Here is a 14,964-nt window from a genome sequence, read left to right as displayed (position 1 = left end):
ATTTTTATATGTGGTTTGCCAGAATTTTCTTGAAAATTTTTGCATCTATGTTAATTAGAGATATTGGTCTGAAGTTTTCTTTTTTTGCTGTGTCTTTTCGTGGTTTTGGAATCAGGGTGATATTGGTCTTATAGAATGAGTTTGAAAGTGCTGCCTCTTTTTTAATTTTTTAATTGAAGAGTATTGGGATTATTTCTTCTTTAAAGGTTCTGTAGAACTTGGCTGTGTATCCATCCAGTCCTGGGCCTTTCTTGGTTGGTAGGCTTCTGATGGTGTTTTCTATTTTGTTGCTCAAAATTGATCTGTTTATATTGTGTATATCACCCTGATTTTAATTTGGGCAAATCATATGATTCTAGAAATTTGTCAATGGCTTTGATATTTTCTATTTTATTGGAGTACAAGTTTTCAAAATAATTTCTAATTACCTTCTGTATTTCTATTGCGTCTGTTGTGATATTTCCTTTTTCATCATGTTAGTAATTTGAGTTTTCTCTCTTCCGCTCTTTGTTAGCATGGCAAAGGGTCTATAAATATTTTTTATGTTTTCAAAGAAGTAATTGTTTTGTTCTGTCAATTGTCTCAATCGTTTATTTTGTTTCCATTTCATTTATTTCAGCTCTGATTTTAATTATTTCTGATCTTCTACTGCTTTTGGTGTTGATTTGTTCTTCTTTTTTTCTAGGGCTTTGAGATGTAATGCTAAGTCATTTATTTGTTGACTTATTCTTCTTTTAATGAATGAACTCCATGCAATGAACTTTCCTCTTCATAGTGTCCCAGAGATTTTGATATGTTGTATCTGTGTTCTCATTCACCTCTAAAATTTTTTTAGTCTCTTCCTTGATGTCTTCTACAACCCATTGTTCATTCAGTAGCATATTATTTAGTCTCCAGCTGTTGGAGTAGCTTTTATTTTTTATTTTATCATTGATTACTAATTTCATTCCATTATGATCTGATAGAATGCAGGGTAGTATTTCTACTTTTTTATATTTGCTGATAGTTGCTTTCTGGCATAGTATATGGTCTATTTTAGGGAAGGATCCATGTAATGCTGAGAAGAGAGTGTATCCCCTTGATGCAGGTTGAAATATTCTATATATGTCAGTTAAGTCTAAGTTATTGATTGTATTATTGATTTCTATAGTTTCTTTGTTCAGCTTTTGTTCAGAAGATCTATCCAGTGGTGAAAGAGGTGTGTTAAAGTCATCCAAAATTATTATGTTTTGGTCTATTTGACTCGTGAACTTGAGAAGAGTTTGTTTGATGAACATAGATGTTACATTGTTTGGGGCATATATACTTATAATTGTCAAGTCTTGGTGTTTGATTCCCTTGAGCAATATGTAGTGTCCTTCTTTATACCTTTTGATTGACTTTTGCTTGAAGTCTACTTTATTTGATGGATGAAAACCCCTGCTCACTTCTTCAGTCCATGTTAGTGGTATAATTTTTCCAAACCCTTCACCTTAAGTTTGTGGATGTTTTTTCCTATGAGATGAGTCTCTTGGAGGCAGTAAATTGTTGGGTCTTTTTTTTTTTTTTTTTTTTTTTACTCAATCTGCTAGTCTATATCTTTTGATTGATGAGTTTAGGCCATTAACATTCAGGGTTATTATTGAGACATGATTTATATTCCCAGCAATTTTTTTTTTTAATTTAATGTGACTTGGTTTTTCCTCTGATTAGTTTTTTTCTTTAATGTAATATTTCCCTCTGCTGATTTTCATCCTTGGTTTTCATTCTCTTCTTGGAATATTTTGCTGAGGACATTCTATAGTGTAAGGTATTGAGTTGTACATTCTTTTAACTTTTGTTTATCATGGAATGTTTTATTTCATCATCTAATCTAAAGCTTATTTTTTCTAGATATAAGATTCTTGGTTGGCATCCATTTTCTTTCAGTGCTTGGTATATGCTGTTCCATGATCTCCTGGCTTTGAGGGTCTGGGTAGAAAAATCTGCTGTGATACGAATTGATCTTCCTCTATATGTGATCTGATTCCTCTCTCTTGTAGCTTTTAAGATTCTATCCTTATTCTGTATGCTAGGTATTTTCATTATAATGTACCTTGGTGTAGACCTGTTGTAATTTTTTTACATTTGGTGTCCTGTAAGCCTCTTGTATTTGGTTTTCCAATTCATTCTTCATGCCTGGGAATTTTTCTGATATTATCTCATTGAAGAGATTGTTCATTCCTTTGGTTTGAAACTCTGTGCCTTCCTCTATCTCTATAACTCTCAGATTTGGTCTTTTGATGTTGTCCCATAATTTTTTGATGTTCTGTTCATGGTTTACTACTGTCTTCACCGTATGATCAACTTTATTTTCCAGATTGTATAGATTATCTTCATTATCTGGCATTCCTTCTTCCAAGTGATCTAGTCTGTTGGTTATGCTTTCTATTGAGTTTTTTATTTGGTTTATTGTATCCTTCATTTAAAGAATCTTTGACTTTTGTTTTTTCAGGGTCTCTATTTTTCTCTTGAAGTAATCTTTTGTTACCTATAGTTGCTCTCTCATCTCCTTGTTGGAGTGATCTATTTTTGCCTGTATTTGCTCCTTTAAGTCATTCTTTAATTCACAAATCATTTTCATTAGGAACCTCTGAACTCCTTCTCTAACATTTCATCGACTTCGCTGTCTATGGGTTCTGTTATTGTAGTATTCTAGTTTGTTTGGGGCACTTTCCTTCTTTGTTTTTCCTATTGTCTATGTGTCTTCCTTTCCTGCAGTGTAGATCTTGGACGTGGGTCCTGTGCAAGTCAGTGAGGGCAGATCTGGTCTGGGCCTGAGCTCCCACAGTAGTCTGCTGGTTTAAAAGAGTGGTCCTTTGCCAGAGGATGGTCTCTGGCTGGTGTCTACAGGTGGCAGGATGGACTGGGGCCTACTGTGAGCCTGGGTCCCATGCAGGTCAGTATGGGAGGATACGGGCCGGCCTGCCCTCCTGCTGTAGCCTGAATAGGAATATTTAAATGAAGATTTACTGCAACCATAGGAGCAGAAAATTGACTTTATATGGTACCTCACATTAATGACTTTAGGTCTTTCTATACTTGACTCTACTTCTCCATTCTCCATAAAGAAAGAAAGAAAAAAAAAAAAAAAGGTCAAAAAATCCACTCAATATATTAAGAAATAAGCTTGCCCCTCTTTTTACTATTAAGCAATATTACTCATCATTGAAAACTCACATGTGTATATTTTTAACGACTTATTTTCTTAACCATGGATAAAATGTGCTAGATTTGGGCTTAATATGTATGATTTTAGTCATCACTAATTTTTAAGTCTTTTTAATATAAATTAAACTTAATATTATCAAAAACTTTGCATATTATTTATTTCATTTTGCTTGCACTTAGCAGTCACATTTGAAAGATACAAAACAGTAAATCTCAGCTAGCAAGAAAGGTTTAAAATGCCAAGCAATTATGTCTACAGAAAGCTTTTTTTTTTCATTTTAATTTGCAGTGTCCTTTTTTATTATTTTGTAGTAACAGCCCTAACATAAAAATGTGGTTTAAAAAAGACAAAATATATTAATATTATGTGTCCATTTTTCAATTATGCTCCCCAGCTCCAAGTTAATTTTTAATCATTTTAATTAAATTGCTTTCATTTTTCTCACTGACCACAACAATAAAGGAAAAAGCAAACCATCCAATGTAATTACAATAAAACAACTAAATCCTTTTATAGGCAAATGTCCCAGTAATATAAAAGTATTTAAATAATGCTTCTGACTTGAGCAATCTTTCTAGTACTGCATGGGACCCATGATAAAATGTTGTATCGGTAACTTAGAAGCTGATTCTTAAATTACTTGAACTATAAAATAAAAATATTATTTCTTTAATTATACTCAAAAACAAATTGTGAAGGGTGAGGGAGGACACAATGTTATTTGTGCACAACATTTTCTTCTTTTTTTTTTCAGCTAAGAATCAGAATTTTTAAACATTTTCTTCTTGACTGCCTGATTATTTTTGCGTTAGGTAGAAATGATATCACAAATTATTAGTCAGATACTGTGTTTTTATAGCTGGCTGAGATCTTAGAGACAATGTAGTTTAATTTCCTCACATTTTACAAAGAAATTATTGACTAGATTCTTTTTTAGTGGCTGAAGTTCTGAAGCAAGTTAGTGTCATACTTTTGACTATAGGCCAAGCTTTCTAATATCCAGTCTAGCTTTCTTTATTCCCCATAAATTTTATTGTATCTTAGACTCACAAATATATATATATGAATAAAGCTGGTTCCCAAAATATAAAACTTTTTCCTTAAAAAAGCTAGTAAATTGCACCATTCAACTTCTATGACTTTGACATAAGCAGAAATATCTAAAATACATAGGAATCTATTATCATTCAGCAAATATCTCTATGATAGTATTAGCTCCATGCTGCTGCTGAAAGATCAATTTGTTATTAGGTGACTTGTTTTTCTTATATTTAAATATTTGGGGGCTTATTTTCTTACAAACACAAAGATTTGTAAGCAGGTAATATTGGCATCCAAAGTTGTATGGAGATGTAAGATTAGATTTTAAAAGAATTATAAAAACTACATTTGAGCAATTATCTTAACATAGCTAAGACTCAGATAATGATAGACGAGATCAGGCAAAGTCTAGGAGAAATCTAAGAGGAGAATTACATTCGCAATCTCCTTATTGGCTCTTAGTAATTTTACCTTCTCTTAAATGACAATTCCAGTTTACACAAATGTAAGTAAACAGAGGAAGAGTGCCTGCATTTGCATATATACTAAGAAACACTTTAGATGACAACATGATTCAGATAAACATATTTACTAGTCATAGTGAAAAACATTAAACCTTTTCTGAAAAGGAGGACAAAGAGTTTTCACTAAAAATTGAAGATTAAAGACAAAAAATCATCTTTTTCATAACTCATTTCTCCATTATTAAAATGTGAGAATATACTTACAAAGACTTATTTCACAAAATTCCTGAAAGAATCGGATGAGATAATAGGTAAGAAAGTTCTTGGCAAAGTTTAAAGACTGAATTAATATGAGTTATCATCATTTCTTTTCAGATAGAATTTTTATTAGACACTTTATAAAAATGTGGTCACAACATTTTTCTGGAAGCTTATGAATGTGTCTGGGAATTTCAAAGAAGTATATGAAATAGTGGGATTTGTGTGAAGTTGGAGAAACTGCTAGATAAAACCTGAACAAACTAGAAATGAATTTTTTAGCTCCACATTATTTCTGAGCTTTGCTCTTACATTGTGATTCTTGGAAAAATTGAATATCAAAGATCACCATAATTTTTGACTAATATATATTTAGTGTTTTTGAAATAGCCACATACTCAGAATGGGATTATTTTTCTGTTTTTTAAAAAAAACATAATTACTATGGTTGTTTGAGGGAGCAAATTAATTACAAAAGATACAACACATTTTTAGAATTTGGTCAATCAGTGTTGTTAACTTAAAATATTTGGCAGTTCAGGACTGAGTTTATTTTTAGGCTAAAGTTTACTTTGAATTCTCTATTATGGAAATATATACCCAAATATATTATTGGTTAAAAAATATCAGTACATAATATTTTATCAGTTTTAAAACACATTTGTAAGGATGTAATTTATTACAATGTAATATTTTATCAGTTTGGAAACATATTTGTAAGTATGCAAAAGTGATTTTTGCAAATCATAAAAACTAAACAACTTCTCTATTCTGTTGGAAGTATATATTTTGTTGGTTTTAATGTTGAGTAATTTCTTAATATTTATTACGACTTCATAATTAGAGTGACCTCTGTGGTAATTCTTGGTTTGCTCTGAACTGATTGTCTGGCATTGGTCAATTTATTTAACTTTTTTGAGACTTAATTAAAAATATTAAGTCTGCATAACAAGATTTCATGAATAGCTACAGCTAAAGTGCATTAAAAGCACCTGGCACACAGCAAGTTCTTACTATACAGCAACTATTATTTAAACATCTCTACTATTAACATGTCTCCACATAATAGACTAATTTTGCTTTGTTTGTCATGAGTAAACACCCACATAAGGTCAATTAGGGATTTGACATAGGTTTAAGAATTCCTAAAGCATCAGTTTTTCTCCTTGAAGGCATGGTTTAGAGTGAAGAAACCTTCTTTAAGAATGGAAAGACTGTTGTTTGGAAGCATCATCATTATGGTCTTACCACTGTAAGTGATCCAGGTATAAACATGTACCATGGCACAAAGTTTTGTAGGCACCTGCTTTAGTTTATATCAATTTGTCCAGTGAATAGGGTTCAGGAAAATTAACTCGATGTTAAAGCATTAAAAAGTTTTTAAAAGATTATAATTAAAGTGAAGATCCACATAATGGGGCTTAGAGCATTAGGAGAAACAGAGTGCTTTAATTGCATGAACAAATACGCACCAGAACCATGAAATCCAACCAATATTCATTGACAAGGGCTATATTAAAGACTAGTCAGGACCCTCTCAGAAGAAATTAGCAGTTATGTTTCCTGTTTGCTATTTATGCTCAGGGTTCATCAATTTCAATTTAAGCAGCCTCTTTTCTGGTGGAGCACTCTGATGCCAGTTTATAATTGGATAATGTGCTTCCTGCTTATCAGCAGCTAAAGTTGTTCTCCCTCTCCTGGGGTGTATTGATCAGCTTTCTTCATCTTCAGCTCTCATCCTCCACCAGCTGAGGGAGCAGGAGACCTCTGCACAGGAGGCTGTATCAGCCCCTCCTCCTGGGGCTTCTGAGGGGATATCTGCATTTTGAGTTCAAGTATGAGCATCTATCCTGTTTACAGCAAGTTCATTGTTTATTTTGCCCAAGAAGTTGCATCAAATAACTTGTATTTAATTAGATACTTTAAAGAAAGTTTACTTGGGATTATAAGGCAAATTTTATTGTGTATGTTTTGTGTATTATTCTCCAATGGATATTTGTAGGTTTTCTGAGATGCATCTAAATATTGCAATGCAAATATAGTCTCTCTCTCTCTCTCTCTCTCTCTCTCTCTCTCTCTCTCTCTCTCACACACACACACACACACACACACACACACACACACAGAGAGAGAGAGAGAGAGAGAGAGAGAGAGAGAGAGAGAGGAAATGCCATATGTCCCAAGTGAGACCTACTTGGAAAACAGAAGTGCTGAACATAACACACAGCATCCTTGTGAGAGGACAGTCAGTCAGTTTTATCTCTGGCAATGAGAAGTTTCTCACCCTCAAGACATGCAAATGACTTTTATATCTGTTCTTTTTATGTTATTTGCATAATTTTCTTCCACAAAAGTGAGAGCTGTCAAAAAATTAAGCATTTGGGGTTTTCCATTCAGTTCTATGACCTTTTCCAGAGAATTAGATCTCTTCAGGGAAATAGTAACTTTGGGTTTGAGAGATGTAGCAGTGTACTGAGAAGGGAGTCACTGGCAGAAAGAGTGGGTGAGGAATAGAGATCAGTAGGTAGGCAAAGACACATGACTACATTTATAAAGTTATTTGATATTTTGGATCCTTTCATACCCTTGCTTGTTTTTGTTTTAGAAAATCATTAGTTTGACAGGTAATAGAAGAGATGTGTAATACTGTGCTCTCCTGTGTTACTCAGGTTAATGGTACAATGCAAACATTTTTGCAAGTGTGGTGCTAACTGAAAATGCTATTTGATAAACTACACAAGCAATGCTGTTTCCTTCATGCTTTGGTCTGAGTACTGATATCTGTAGAAAACTGCCAAATATGCTTATTTAGTATGAATACTACCTTTTTATAAATTCAGAAGTTGCACTCTGGAGAGCTGTAATAAACCTTTAAATTCATTTTACTTAGACAAAGGTTGATATATGTGGCAGGCTGGGGGCAAAGGCAAGTGCAGCTATCTGTTTTATCACATTGCTTTAAACATTTTTCAGCTTTAGACTTGTCTTACAAATCAGCTTTCTCAGTCTAGTAATTGTTTCACTGTACCTTATATCTAGCACGAATGCATCTTGAAAACCAGCAGGAGAAAGCACATTTGCTTAAATCCTGCAATGACTAACACGGTGGCTAATCTTGCAAATTATGATCATAGTTGTAGTTCATCCGTTAGGCTGGAAAAGACCAGATCCCCAAGTGGCCTCGGTTCCTTTCCCAGTTCCTGGGAGACCCACCAAATCTCTGCGTGTTGCCGGGCAGAGGGGGCTTTTCCTGCTAATCAGGTCAATGAGCATCTCCGTGCTCCAGGGACATGACAGGAGTCTATCACAGCAGTTAGGGAGCCTCCAAATATTGCACGCTCACGGAGAAATCTCCCGTTAAGAAACACCGCTTAGTCCTCATTTACTCACTGGGAATCTCTGAGGATTTCAGCTGATCTTTTTTCTCCCTTTAGACAGTGAGGAGCTCAACATAAACAGGGGAAAGAGCACAGTATGCTGCTACTTGGAGGGTGTTGATTGAAAACTTCGATCTCCCACCCCTTTCACGGTTGATTTGACTGATTTCTCACCTCGTTCACAGAATATATTTCAATTAAGGTAAGTGCCGGCTTTATCTGGGTGACTGCATCGCACTGAATTTCTGCATTGAAAGTTCTAACTGACTAAACTGACATTCTGCACTGCAGCAAGTGACTGTTTATGTCAGAAAAAAGGCTTAGCTTATAAGCAAGTGTCCTAGAATGAGACCTGGCATTGGGGGATAATGATATTTCGGAGCAATTCTTTTGAAATACAGCCATTCTGCCTTGCATCAAAATAAAATAGAAGAAAATGTGAAAACAGAGTTCATTTCTTATTTTGTCTTTTAAATAATCTGTTTAGAGGACTGTGCACTGCCAAAGCGACTGAATTTTGTCTGAAGTGGTCTGTTGATGTCCTATGATAAAATCTGAGTTGAAAGCTTGAAAGTTAAATTAGATAAAAAGAAAATTTGCAAATGGGATTTGAAATTTCATGAAGCTTTCTATGTTAGCAGTGTCACTGAGATCCTTTTTGGCTTAAGGATTTAGAGCTGAATCCCTAATATTTTAAATGTTTCCATTTAGAGATTAAAATTTAAATGTTACAGTTTCTGATGAAACTGTTAAGAAAACTGAACCTAGAAGTTTTAACATTCCATTGATATGCTTTATGGTTCATATACATGAGAGATGTAATTCTTGTATGAGATAGATTAATAAATTAAGTAAAGAAAATTAACTACTTTCTAAAATGCTTATTTTTGATGAGAAATTTCTTTTTTAAGAGATTAATGTTATGCATTTATTGAAATCCTGACTTTTAGATATTTTATGTTTGAGTGGGCTTTTGTTATCAAACAGTAGTGAATTAAGGTTAGCCTTACATTTTTTTTTGTATAGTTTAGGGTAAGTATCCAGGTAATGTAGATAAGTTTGTTTGCATTGTTTCTTCTATTTCTACTTTTCCTCATAAGCTTGTTAATAAAATTTACAAAGGTAATAGAAGAAACTTTTTCCCCAACTTAGGCTTACTTATCTGAACTTTTTCTTTTCTATTTTAGTTAGTACATGTAAATATAGGATGATGATTCTATTCAATTTTATGTTTAAGTCTTATGTAATTAAGAGAAACAAACTAATTCTATTACTATAATTTTATGTGACCTATTTGTTAGCACTCTAAGTATATGAAAAGTAGCAATCAAATACTTTGCTATTATTTAGGACTTTTCCTAGGAAATTATTTTCAGATAATGAGAAAAAAAACATTTTAAAATAGCCACATGTTTTTTTAACATATATAGAAAACGAATTTCAGTAGTAAATATCTAAAGGTAACAGTGTAAATATCTAACTGCTTTTGTATTAGAATTTAAAATGCATCTTAAACATATTTTCTGGAATGAACACTCATATTTCCTGGGTATCTTGAGTACCTCTAGTATTTTTAAGTATCTTGATGTAGCATATTTTATAAAGATGTCAGAACACTTTTTAAAGTATTTGGCTGTCCTTCTGAAACTCCTTTAAGAACTTTTCAGACTGATCTTGATGTTATTGGTTCTTACCATAGGGGGAAAATTTCAGGATATGGATAGGTTCTGACATGTACTTGCCAGTTGTCTGCATGTTTTCAGCCAAAGACTGAAGAGGGCTATCCACTTCTGGTGCACTAAGACTTCTATCTTGTTTGGGGGGGCAAATGGTTTCCTGATCAATTCAAGGAAAACTATGAGAAGATTGTGTTGACTACAGTGACTGTCACTGGGTCCTTGGTTTCATTGTTCTTCTTGAAAGCAAACATAATAAACAGAAATAAGGAACATTAGTCAGGCAGGAACACATATAATACTAAAAAAAAAAAACTTGTACATTGGTCAAAATATCTTTGTAAGATAGTGCCATGAGCCAAGTTCAAAATTGATGGCTGTCAGTCCCGTTGAATTTTTATTGGATGTTCTTACCACTCAAGTATATAAATAGTGTATGGTCACTGAAGTGCGCATTTAGTGCATAATGAAATATTTATGTTTAAACATGAATGTAATAATAATTCTTATTCTAAAGCATCTATCTAAAGTTTCTAAAGGAGTTTTGTCATTTCTGTATATTTTGTCTTAATTTGCGTCATCCACACTGATAAGAAATGAAGAAAGTATTGAGTGCAATTGAAAATTAGTAGTTATGTAAATTAGTTAGCCCTTTCCCCCTTCTATTTTTCAGTTACTATAGTACTCTCAGCTACCACCATATCTCTTTCCCATTTTCATTCAATTTATGAAAATTTATTTCTGTTATAAGATCAGAAAATATTTTATAGGACAACCTCATTTGGAATAACACAGTTTCACGTTTTAAAGAAAAATGACTATTAAAACTTCATGAAGCTCCACTATATGTTTTTTTTTAATTTAAAAAAAACAACAACAGAAAAAAGCAATCTATAACATACTTGAAGTGGTTTAAAATTGCAGATAACTGAGTTATAAACTTTATGTGTATGTTGATAGAATCATCAATTCCAAATTATAATGTTATTTATCTCCATTTTCCAGAGAAGGAGTTAAAAGCTGAGAAGATTTGTAACCCGGCCAAGGGTACACCACAGTGGGTTATGAAATCATATAACAGTTTCAAACTCAGATCTGGGTATTCAGAGTTTATGATCCTTATACCATACTACTTTATTACCTCTTATATGGTGAATGTTTCCAGTATTTGATATGAAACACATGAATATTTTTACCATATTCATAATGGTACCAAGTAATTCTATCACCATTATAATAGTATAACTCTTGCTTTACTTAAAATAATTTAATTGATCTAAAGCAATTTCTAAGTAATTTCATAGGCACAGATGTTTGAAATAAGAATATACTTTGTAGCCATGCTGGATGGCAAAAGCCTATAATCCCATCAATTCAGGAAGCTGAGGCAGGAGGATTGTGATTTCAAAGCCAACCTAAGCAACTTAGTGAGACCCAAAGCAACACAGAGAGACCCTGTATGTGTATATATATATATATATATATATATATATATATATATATATATATATGAACTGGGGATGTGGCACAGTGGTTTAGTGCTCCTGGGTTCAATCTCAGTACCACCAAAAAAAAAATGTACTTTTTACTTCTAACTTTTGAAAGTAGTATTTTTAGAAGTCTTTGTTTCTAGGTGTTCTGATTATTACTGACAGAACACTCTATCATGAACATAATAATCAGTGTGATGTAAATTTAGTATTTGTGATATGCACATCTTTCCAAATAGACAGACAAACTATTAGGAAAAAATAAAATACAAAGATATAATACTAATGTCATTTGTATCAAAATGAGATGAAAAGGGAAGTTAAAGGGAATTCATTTTAGTGGCAAAAGGTGCATACATATTCAAAAGGACAGAGAAACTAATGGTTGGAATTGAGTGCCCAAAGTGTATTTATCTAGCAAATAGACTTGGATTTTCAGGTGCCTGCCTATTGCTCTATTAGTTTTTCATAAAATTTCCCCTGTACCTAACTATGTTGATCTATAACAATACTTATATTTTCAAACTAAAATTTTACACAACTGTGTGAAAGTAGGGAGAGATGTTAAAAAGTTAGAGTTGCCCTGAAAATTTTAGTACAATTAGCTATCATATGCAAGGACATGCTAAGGTGGTAATAGAGGTAAGTTAAATTCCATAGTAAGAATTATCAATTACTATGCCTCAGCATGTCTGCAAATTTATTTAAATATAAAAAGTCCACTGTACCAGATGCTGAGAATAAAAATATATAGTTATTAGAATTGTGATGAGGAAATATATATGTATAATCTTCAACCACTAACCAGTGTACTTTTGATTTTCTAGAGTTTTATTTTTAATCAACCGTTGGCTTTGATAAACTATTGTATAATGAAGAGCATTTATTTATTTATTAACATTCCAAATGAATAAACATGGTCTTTAAAGAGTTATATTGCAAAAGAGCTTACAATGTTGAGTGTCCACAATGCACAGGTGTGCCCATTAAGACTTTATGACTATGTGTTAGTCCTGCATATTTGACCAGGGACTCACCACATGTGTGACCAGGCCTAGACAGCTTCTGAAGAAAGGCCAGTAGCTACCATGTGACTTCATAGGAAAACCATGATGATAATAGAGTCTCCATATGAGATAACAAATATCTTACTTGGTGAATTTTTGTACAAAATACCATATGAATCTCTAGTAGTTAGTGCACAGGAACAAAATTTGAGCCATGTGAAGATGGTAGTCCTCTGATTTACAAATAAACTTTAATCATGAGATGGATAGGAGCAACGGAAATTGCTTTAGATCAATTCAAATAGACAAGTTTTTCTGACCAATCATAATGATTAAGTGCAAGGATGTTGCTCCCTTGTGGAGGGGCACTGAGACTGTATGGTTCTGAGTGGCATTCCAAGTGCACCAAGCATGTAGTGGTGAGCCTTTTTTACCATTTTCCACCTTGTGATTCCATTTCCATTAATCAAGTTGAATTGAACACATTTGTTTTCTTTAAAAATGAAAAGATTGTGATTGGCTAAACATCTTACGTATTCATATTTCTGATAGTAACTGGAAGTACATGTTCTGCATTCTGCCCTCTGGGTTCAGATCCAGCTTGGGATACTTGCTTGCTCTTTTCCCTTGGACAGATGAGTTAAGATGTCTTTATGCCCTTCATCTTCTTCAATAGGGAGTGGGCCATATTAACTTTCCCACAGAATGACTGTGAAAAATAAAAAAAAAGACATAATTAGTCTAACATAATTTCTCAAAAGTTCAGGAAATAATAGTTACTTTTATTAATAGGAAACCTTGTTATTTATCCTTTATTTATCATATATACAAAACTAAGGACATATTCTCTCTTAAGTAATAATGAACAATTGGATCTTGCTAGAGGTCCTAGATCAGCTTCTTAATATTGTGCTTATCTCTGTTACTTCAAATTTTAGAAACATGCCTTTTTTCTTCCAACAGAGGGTTTACACTAGTGAGTGCATGTAAGTTAGGGATAAGTTTACAGAAACCTTCCCATTTTTGACAGAGGACTAAAGGAGCACTTTGATTCTGTCTTAAGAATGTTAGCAGGAAGAGAAAAAAATTAAAAGGCAAGCCATTTTTGACTACTGTCAGTCAACACCTAACTAGATTATAATGGCATAAAAAGAATGTCCCGTGACTTATTGTTGTAAATGGAGCTTCATTAGAACACAGCCATGGCTATTCACATCTGTATTGTCGATTGCCTCACACGTGCTGCAAGGCCAGAGTTGAACAGTTGAGCACAAATAGATTATGCAGTCTACAAAGCTGAAAACATTTCCTATTTTGCCTTTTAAAAAAATAAGTTTACTGACTCTTTGTTTATGAGAAAATATTCATCTTTCGTGGTGTTTTATTATATGTGGAATGAATATTTGACAAAAAATAATTAAATATATTGAAAAATGTCCATGTACTTATATATTCATAGTTATTATTTCCTCTTATCCATTAACTCATCATATTTTAATATGGGATTTAAATCTTTTAATTTTAAATTTTGACGAAGTTATCATTTATCATATCCTTTCTATCTATGCAAAGATTTTCCAGTCCATACTTTGTATATTGATTCACGTAATTAGCATAATAGGTCTTATAATAGAACCTAGTGTTTTGTAGAGTCCCAGCTAAGTATTCTTATAGTTTAGTACATACAGGAATTAATTGCTATGCACTTTATACTACCAGAGTCTCATTACTGAAGTACTGATTTAGTAGGTTTAGAAAAAGACTGAGGAAACACAGTTTTGAGACCTTTGTAGGTAATTCCAATTAAATCAGAATATGTAAAAATGTGGTTCAAATATCAGGGGTTTAAAAATGTATCAGGTAACTCTACTATGCAGCCAAAGTTGAGGATGGTAAAGTACATTAGTGACTCCAAAACCTGAGTAAATTATCTTGGAGTATTGCTTAGTAATTCTGAAGTGTGGCCTGAGTTCTGCATTTCTAAAAAACCTCCCAGAAATGTTCATGCTGAGGTCGCTGGGCGATGTTGCTATCATCTTACCCCACCTTCTTTCTCTGCTCCATGGTCACTGCGAGTATGCAAACATTTATTTGAAGACCTAGTAGGGCTGTGACTTACTACCAGAATGTATCAGTCTTCTCAAGAAGTTCTTCTCATCTCTGGAAGGTGATGCTCAAGAAGTTCTTCTCATCTCTGGAAGGTGATGGGAAATTCTGAGTCAGGTGAAAACTGACGAGCGCGTGCATGCACACTCACACACACACACACACACACACACACCCCAAATATACATACATATGTGTGAATATATAATATAATATTTATTACACTGTTTTATACATACACAAGTATCTCTGATTTCCAGTTACTCGTTTTGGACACAGAATAATTAGAAGCTTCACAAAGTCAAATGTTTAAGTAAGCATCACTAACATGTCTAACTCATTGTGGTGAAGAGGA

The 14,964-nt window shown here is 33.1% G+C and overlaps 1 protein-coding gene across 3 annotated transcripts in view; it reads left to right on the top strand.

Annotated features, from left to right (window-relative positions):
• Positions 1-14,964, top strand: part of Cdh12 (cadherin 12) — a 659,985-nt gene that overhangs the window by 245,936 nt on the left and 399,085 nt on the right. For all 3 annotated transcript variants that reach the window (XM_071611883.1, XM_071611880.1, XM_071611881.1), the window contains exon 2: positions 8,388-8,532. The gene's annotated coding sequence lies outside the window, so the exon portion shown is untranslated. The remainder of the gene's footprint in view (positions 1-8,387; positions 8,533-14,964) is intronic.

Source organism: Marmota flaviventris, chromosome 5 (genome assembly GCF_047511675.1).
Source record: "Marmota flaviventris isolate mMarFla1 chromosome 5, mMarFla1.hap1, whole genome shotgun sequence".
Classification (NCBI taxonomy): Eukaryota; Metazoa; Chordata; class Mammalia; order Rodentia; family Sciuridae; genus Marmota; species Marmota flaviventris.
This window is presented reverse-complemented; position numbering and strand designations above follow the sequence as displayed.